This window comes from Salvelinus fontinalis, chromosome 21 (assembly GCF_029448725.1).
Source record: "Salvelinus fontinalis isolate EN_2023a chromosome 21, ASM2944872v1, whole genome shotgun sequence".
Classification (NCBI taxonomy): Eukaryota; Metazoa; Chordata; class Actinopteri; order Salmoniformes; family Salmonidae; genus Salvelinus; species Salvelinus fontinalis.
Window position 1 is genome coordinate 4749389 of NC_074685.1, and position 6812 is coordinate 4756200.

Genomic DNA, 6812 nt, shown 5'->3' on the forward strand with positions numbered 1-6812 from the left:
GAGACTCATCCATGTTTAATTACAAGAAGGCTGATACAGAGAGACTCATCCATGTTTAATTACAATCAGACTGATACAGAGAGACTCATCCATGCTTTTATTACAATCAGACTGATACAGAGAGACTCATCCATGTTTAATTACAATCAGACTGATACAGAGAGACTCATCCATGTTTTATTACAATCAGACTGATACAGAGAGACTCATCCATGTTTTATTACAATCAGGCTGATACAGAGAGACTCATCCATGTTTTATTACAATCAGACTGATACAGAGAGACTCATCCATGCTTTTATTACAATCAGACTGATACAGAGAGACCCATCCATGCTTTATTACAAGAAGGCTTGACTACTGTAATGCTCTCCTGTCTGGTCTACCCAGGAAAGCCATTGGTCAATAGCAAAACATACAGAATGCCCAAATACAGACATGCTTTTAAGTTATGTACCCAGTAGGTCCCTCAGGTCCTCTGGCCTTATACCTATCCCAAAGCCTAGGACCAAGAGGCATGGAGAGACAGCCTTATAACTATCCCAAAGCCTAGGACCAAGAGGCATGGAGAGACAGCCTTTTAACTATCCCAAAGCCTAGGACCAAGAGGCATGGAGAAACAGCCTTTTAACTATCCCAAAGCCTAGGACCAAGAGACATGGAGAAACAGCCTTTTAACTATCCCAAAGCCTAGGACCAAGAGGCATGGAGAAACAGCCTTATAACTATCCCAAAGCCTAGGACCAAGAGACATGGAGAGGTAGCCTTATAACTATCCCAAAGCCTAGGACCAAGAGACATGGAGAGACAGCCTTTTAATTATCCCAAAGCCCAGTACCAAGAGGCATGGAGAGACAGCCTTTTAACTATCCCAAAGCCCAGGACCAAGAGGCATGGAGAGGTAGCCTTATAACTATCCCAAAGCCTAGGACCAAGAGGCATGGAGAGACAGCCTTTTAACTATCCCAAAGCCCAGGACCAAGAGACATGGAGAGACAGCCTTATAACTATCCCAAAGCCTAGGACCAAGAGACATGGAGAAACAGCCTTTTAACTATCCCAAAGCCTAGGACCAAGAGACATGGAGAAACAGCCTTATAACTATCCCAAAGCCTAGGACCAAGAGACATGGAGAAACAGCCTTTTAACTATCCCAAAGCCTAGGACCAAGAGACATGGAGAAACAGCCTTATAACTATCCCAAAGCCTAGGACCAAGAGGCATGGAGAGACAGCCTTATAACTATCCCAAAGCCTAGGACCAAGAGGCATGGAGAGACAGCCTTTTAACTATCCCAAAGCCTAGGACCAAGAGGCATGGAGAGACAGCCTTTTAACTATCCCAAAGCCTGGGACCAAGAGGCATGGAGAGACAGCCTTATAACAACTATCTCAAAGCCCAGGACCAAGAGGCATGGAGAGAGAGCCTTATAACTATCCCAAAGCCTAGGACCAAGAGGCATGGAGAGGTAGCCTTATAACTATCCCAAAGCCTAGGACCAAGAGACATGGAGAGACAGCCTTTTAATTATCCCAAAGCCCAGTACCAAGAGGCATGGAGAGACAGCCTTTTAACTATCCCAAAGCCCAGGACCAAGAGGCATGGAGAGGTAGCCTTATAACTATCCCAAAGCCTAGGACCAAGAGGCATGGAGAGACAGCCTTTTAACTATCCCAAAGCCCAGGACCAAGAGACATGGAGAGACAGCCTTATAACTATCCCAAAGCCTAGGACCAAGAGGCATGGAGAGACAGCCTTATAACTATCCCAAAGCCCAGGACCAAGAGGCATGGAGAGACAGCCTTTTAACTATCCCAAAGCCCAGGACCAAGAGGCATGGAGAGACAGCCTTATAACTATCCCAAAGCCTAGGACCAAGAGGCATGGAGAGACAGCCTTATATCTATCCCAAAGCCTAGGACCAAGAGGCATGGAGAGACAGCCTTTTAACTATCCCAAAGCCTAGGACCAAGAGGCATGGAGAGACAGCCTTTTAACTATCCCAAAGCCTAGGACCAAGAGACATGGAGAGACAGCCTTTAGTTACTATGCCCCAATCCTTTAGTTACTATGCCCCCAGCCTCTGGAATACCCTGCCAGAGAACCTGAGGGGAACAAAGAGGCATGGAGAAGCAGCCTTTAGTTACTATGCCTCAGCCTCTGGAATACCCTGCCAGAGAACCTGAGGGGGGCTGAAACTGGGGACATTTTTAAAAGAGATCTTAAAACACAACTTTTTAGTTTTGTTTTTCCTCAGGGTGATTTTTAGTCGGTCAGATTTTATTGTTATTCTTTAGTTGTTTTATCCTCTTATGCTTGTTGTGTAGTAAATATTTAAGATTTTCTTTTCAATGTTTTCATTTGTTTTTTCCTGTGAAGCACACTGTGTTGCATTCCATGTCTGAAATGTGCTGTATCAATAAAGTGATTGATTACTGGAGACCAGTCACTCTGTAATGCCTTGAGAAGTGAATAGGGCCAGGAGTGTTTCCGGGTCATATCATCAGAAGGAACTCCTAGCCAGTACATCAAGTAAACAGATGAGGATGTTTCAACAACATACATCTACCAACAAGCTGTTGTTGTTGTGACATTATATATTTCCCATCTTTGCTCTAAGATCTTTTGAGGTAGTGAACGTTCAAAAAGCGTTCACAGGCACAAGTTAGAACGTTACAGGAGGGTTAGCCCACCTGAATACTTAGAGTTCCAACATGCTCTACGACCACACCCCTCAAACTTAACTATGTGTGACAGGCTGGTAGAGAAGGCAAAGAGTGACAGCTGCTGCTAAAATTAGCCCTTGCCCGTAACGCTTGTCCCATAGCCATACCGCGTGTAGCTCCTACCCCAGTCCACAACACTAAAAGGGGCTCTGTTGAAGAAGAAATGGGGACGGAGGGGGTTCGAGGGGGTCTGACAGATGGGGTAGGAGGGGGTTCTGAAGAGGGTGGTAGGAAGCGGTCTGAAGAAAGGGTAGGATTGGGTCTGTGAGGGAGTCTGCAGAGGGGGTAGGAGGGGGTCTGCAGAGAGGGTCTGGAGGGGTTCTGAAGAGAGGGTAGGAGGGGGTCTGGAGAGGGGGTGTGAAGAGGGGGTAGGAGGGGGTCTGACAGATGGGGTAGGAGGGGGTGAAGAGGGGGTAGGAGGGTTCCGAAGAGAGGGTAGGAGGGGTCTGAAGAGGGGGTAGGAGGGGGTGAAGATAGGGTAGAAGGGAGTCTGGAGAAGGGGGAGGAGGGGGTCTGAAGAGGGGGTAGGAGGGGGTGAAGAGGGGGTAGAAGGGAGTCTGGAGAAGGGGGAGGAGGGGGTCTGAAGAGGGGGTAGGAGGGGGTGAAGATAGGGTAGAAGGGAGTCTGGAGAAGGGGGAGGAGGGGGTCTGAAGAAGGGGTCTGAATAGGGGCAGTAGTAGGTCTGAAGCGGGGAGGGGGTCTGAAGAGGGGGTAGGAGGGGGTGAAGAGGGGGTAGAAGGGAGTCTGATGAGGGGGTAGGAGGGGGTGAAGAGGGGGTAGGAGGGATCCGAAGAGGGGGTAGGAGGGGGTGATGAGGGGGTCTGAAGATGCAGTAGGAGGGGGTGATGAGGGGGTCTGAAGAGGCGGTAGGAGGGGGTGAAGAGGAGGTAGAAGGGAGTCTGATGAGGGGGTAGGAGGGGGTGAAGAGGGGGTAGGAGGGATCCGAAGAGGGGGTAGGAGGGGGTGATGAGGGGGTCTGAAGAGGCGGTACGAGGGGGTGATGAGGGGGTCTGAAGAGGCGGTAGGAGGGGGTGAAGAGGAGGTAGAAGGGAGTCTGATGAGGGGGTAGGAGGGGGTGAAGAGGGGGTAGGAGGGATCCGAAGAAGGGGTAGGAGGGGGTGATGAGGGGGTCTGAAGAGGCGGTACGAGGGGGTGATGAGGGGGTCTGAAGAGGCGGTAGGAGGGGGTGAAGAGGAGGTAGAAGGGAGTCTGATGAGGGGGTAGGAGGGGGTGAAGAGGGGGTAGGAGGGATCCGAAGAAGGGGTAGGAGGGGGTGATGAGGGGGTCTGAAGAGGCGGTACGAGGGGGTGATGAGGGGGTCTGAAGAGGCGGTAGGAGGGGGTGAAGAGGGGATAGGAGGGATCCGAAGAGGGGGTAGGAGGGGGTGATGAGGGGGTCTGAGGGGGGGGGGTGATGAGGGGGTCTGAAAAGGCGGTAGGAGACGGTCTGAAGAGGCGTTAGGAGGGGGTGTAAAGAGTGGGTAGGAAGGGGTCTGGAGAAGGGTTAGGAGGGGGTCTGGAGAAGGGTTCTGAATAGGGGTAGTAGTAGGTCTGAAGCAGGGAGGGGGTCTGAAGGGGGGTAGGAGGGGTCTGAAGAGGGGGTAGGAGGGGTCTGAAGAGGGGGTAGGAGGGGTCTGAAGAGGGGGTAGGAGGGGGTCTGAAAAAGGGGGAGGAGGAGGGCTGAAGAAAGGTTTGGAGAGAATTCTGAAGAGGGTGTAGGAGGGGTCTGAGGAGGGGATAGGAAGGGATCAGAAGAGGGGGAGGAGGGGGTTTTGAGTCATTAGTGTCAACATGTCAGAGGGCTCTCACTCTGCAAACATCTAGGAGTGGAGTAGAGCTCATCATTAAGCTCGAGGCCCAGGGTCTGAAGGGTCTGGTGAAGGTAGGAAGCAACACCTGCACTTCACTGATCCTCAACACTGGGGTCCCACAAGGGTGTGTGCTCAGCCCCGTCCTGTACTCCCTGTTCACCCATGACTGCGTGGCCACGCACACCTCCAACTCAATCATCACATTTGCAGATGACACAACAGTAGTAGGCCTGATTACCAACAATGATGAGACAGCCTACAGGGAAGAACCTCTCCCCCAACGTCAACAAAACAAAGGAGCTGATCGTGGACTTCAGGACACAGCACCCGATGGAGCACACCCCATCCACATAGATGGGACCGCAGTGGAGAAGGTGGAAAGTTTGAAGGTCCCGTGTGGCTCAGTTGGTAGAGCATGGCGCTTGCAACGCCAGGGTTGTGGGTTCGATTCCCACGGGGGACCAGTACAAAAAAAGTATGAATGTATGTACTTGTAAGTCGCTCTGGATAAGAGCGTCTGCTAAATGACTTAAATGTAAATGTAAATGTAAGTTCCTCGGCGTACATATCACTTTACAAACTGAATTGGTCAGGAGGCTGAAGAATTTGGCTTGTCGCCTAAAACCCTCACACACTTTTACAGATGCACAATTGAGAGCATCCTGTTGGGCTGTATCGCCGCCTGGTACGGCAACTGCACCGCCCGCAACCGCAGGGCTCTCCAGAGGGCAGTGAGGTCTGCACAACGCATCACCGGAGGCAAACTACCTGCCCTCCAGGACACATGTATGTGACCAATAAGATTTGATTTGATTTGAGAGGAGCGAGGCCTGACTGCATGGCTGCCCTGGTCTCAACACACACGCATATGCACACACACACACACACACACACACACACACACACACACACACACACACACACACACACACACACACACACACACACACACACACACACACACACACACACACACACACACACACAACCACCCTCCTCCTCCTCAGGCCAGTTAATTAGAGGTATAGAGGGAAAGGCGCTCTCTGCTGATTGGCCCATGTGAAAAAGCCGCAGAGTGCAGCTCTGTCTCAGCTATGTCTCGATCATCCATCCTGTAAGAATATCAGAGCTCTAGAGACTTCCCACAGCACTGCAATGCAATGCTGGGTTCACATACTATTGGAAATCATTGTTAGTACTTTATATTAGCTTCATTGAGGTTGTCTGTTGCAGTGTAACCAATAGGAAACTTCCAAACGTGTGAGCCCCGCCCACCTTGCACTTCAGGCAAGGCTAGAGTACACGCTGAAACGATTTGAAATATTTGAAATTGTATTTGAACCCAAGTTTGCTTCTGACTGAGGTTTAGGGCTGAGCACTAAAACACAGGGTTACTGAAGCTCCTACCAACGTAACCCCAAACCAAGGTAATAAGGACTCTAGGAAAATGACTGCTCCTTCTCATGACCCAGATAGCAGCAGTCAGGAAACCTCTCTCTGCAGAGCCTCTGGGTTTATAGCGAACTTATACATGGTGGAGTTTTACATGATTAACTCATGCAACCAATTAGTGATTGGCCAATATGAAAAAATACTTTAGTACCAATGGTATAAATACTGGCCCACACCCCGCGGACCCCCCCCCACCCCACACCCCACGGACCCCCACCTCCAACGGACCCCCGACACCCCCCATGGACCCACCCCCCCCTTCCCCCACAACCCCCCTGCCCCCCACACCTCACTGTTTCTTCATTCTATGCAATATATGCTCTGCAAATTTCTGGGGGGGGTTCAGAGAAATTAGTCGTTGAAGCTGTAGGTTATTGTCCCATCCTACAACCTGTGATTACCGGGTTCCGACCACTAGACGGTGCTGTTCCTGTTTCGTCCTTGCATGTTTCTTCAAATCAAATCAAATGTTATCGGTCACATACACATGGTTAACAGATGATATTGTGAGTAGCGAAATGCTTGTAATGTATTCTTAGTGAATTTGGTGTTGTTTTTTTCCCCCCTGTAGTTCAGAGAAATGAGTCATTGAAGTTGCTAGGTTATTGTCCCATTCTACATCCTGGTATTTAGTAGGTTCTGACATGTTTTACTGTTGCCTTTTGTAGGACCGCAAGATAAAAATGATTAAAAAATGACTGGGGTGGGGGGTGACTCGGTCGGTTCACAGTTAGAATAGTAGAAATTAACAGGTGCTATTTAGAAATGTGGTTCTGCAGCAGCAGTTCTCCTCTTGTTATGTCAGACACTGATAGACACTCAAT

At 50.0% G+C, this 6812-nt stretch overlaps 1 non-coding gene across 1 annotated transcript; it reads left to right on the forward strand.

Moving 5' to 3' along the window:
* The first annotated feature begins 4924 nt into the window (after positions 1 to 4924).
* Positions 4925 to 5000, forward strand: trnaa-ugc (transfer RNA alanine (anticodon UGC)). The gene has a single exon. It is a non-coding gene; the product is annotated as a tRNA-Ala (tRNA).
* Positions 5001 to 6812: the final 1812 nt, after the last annotated feature.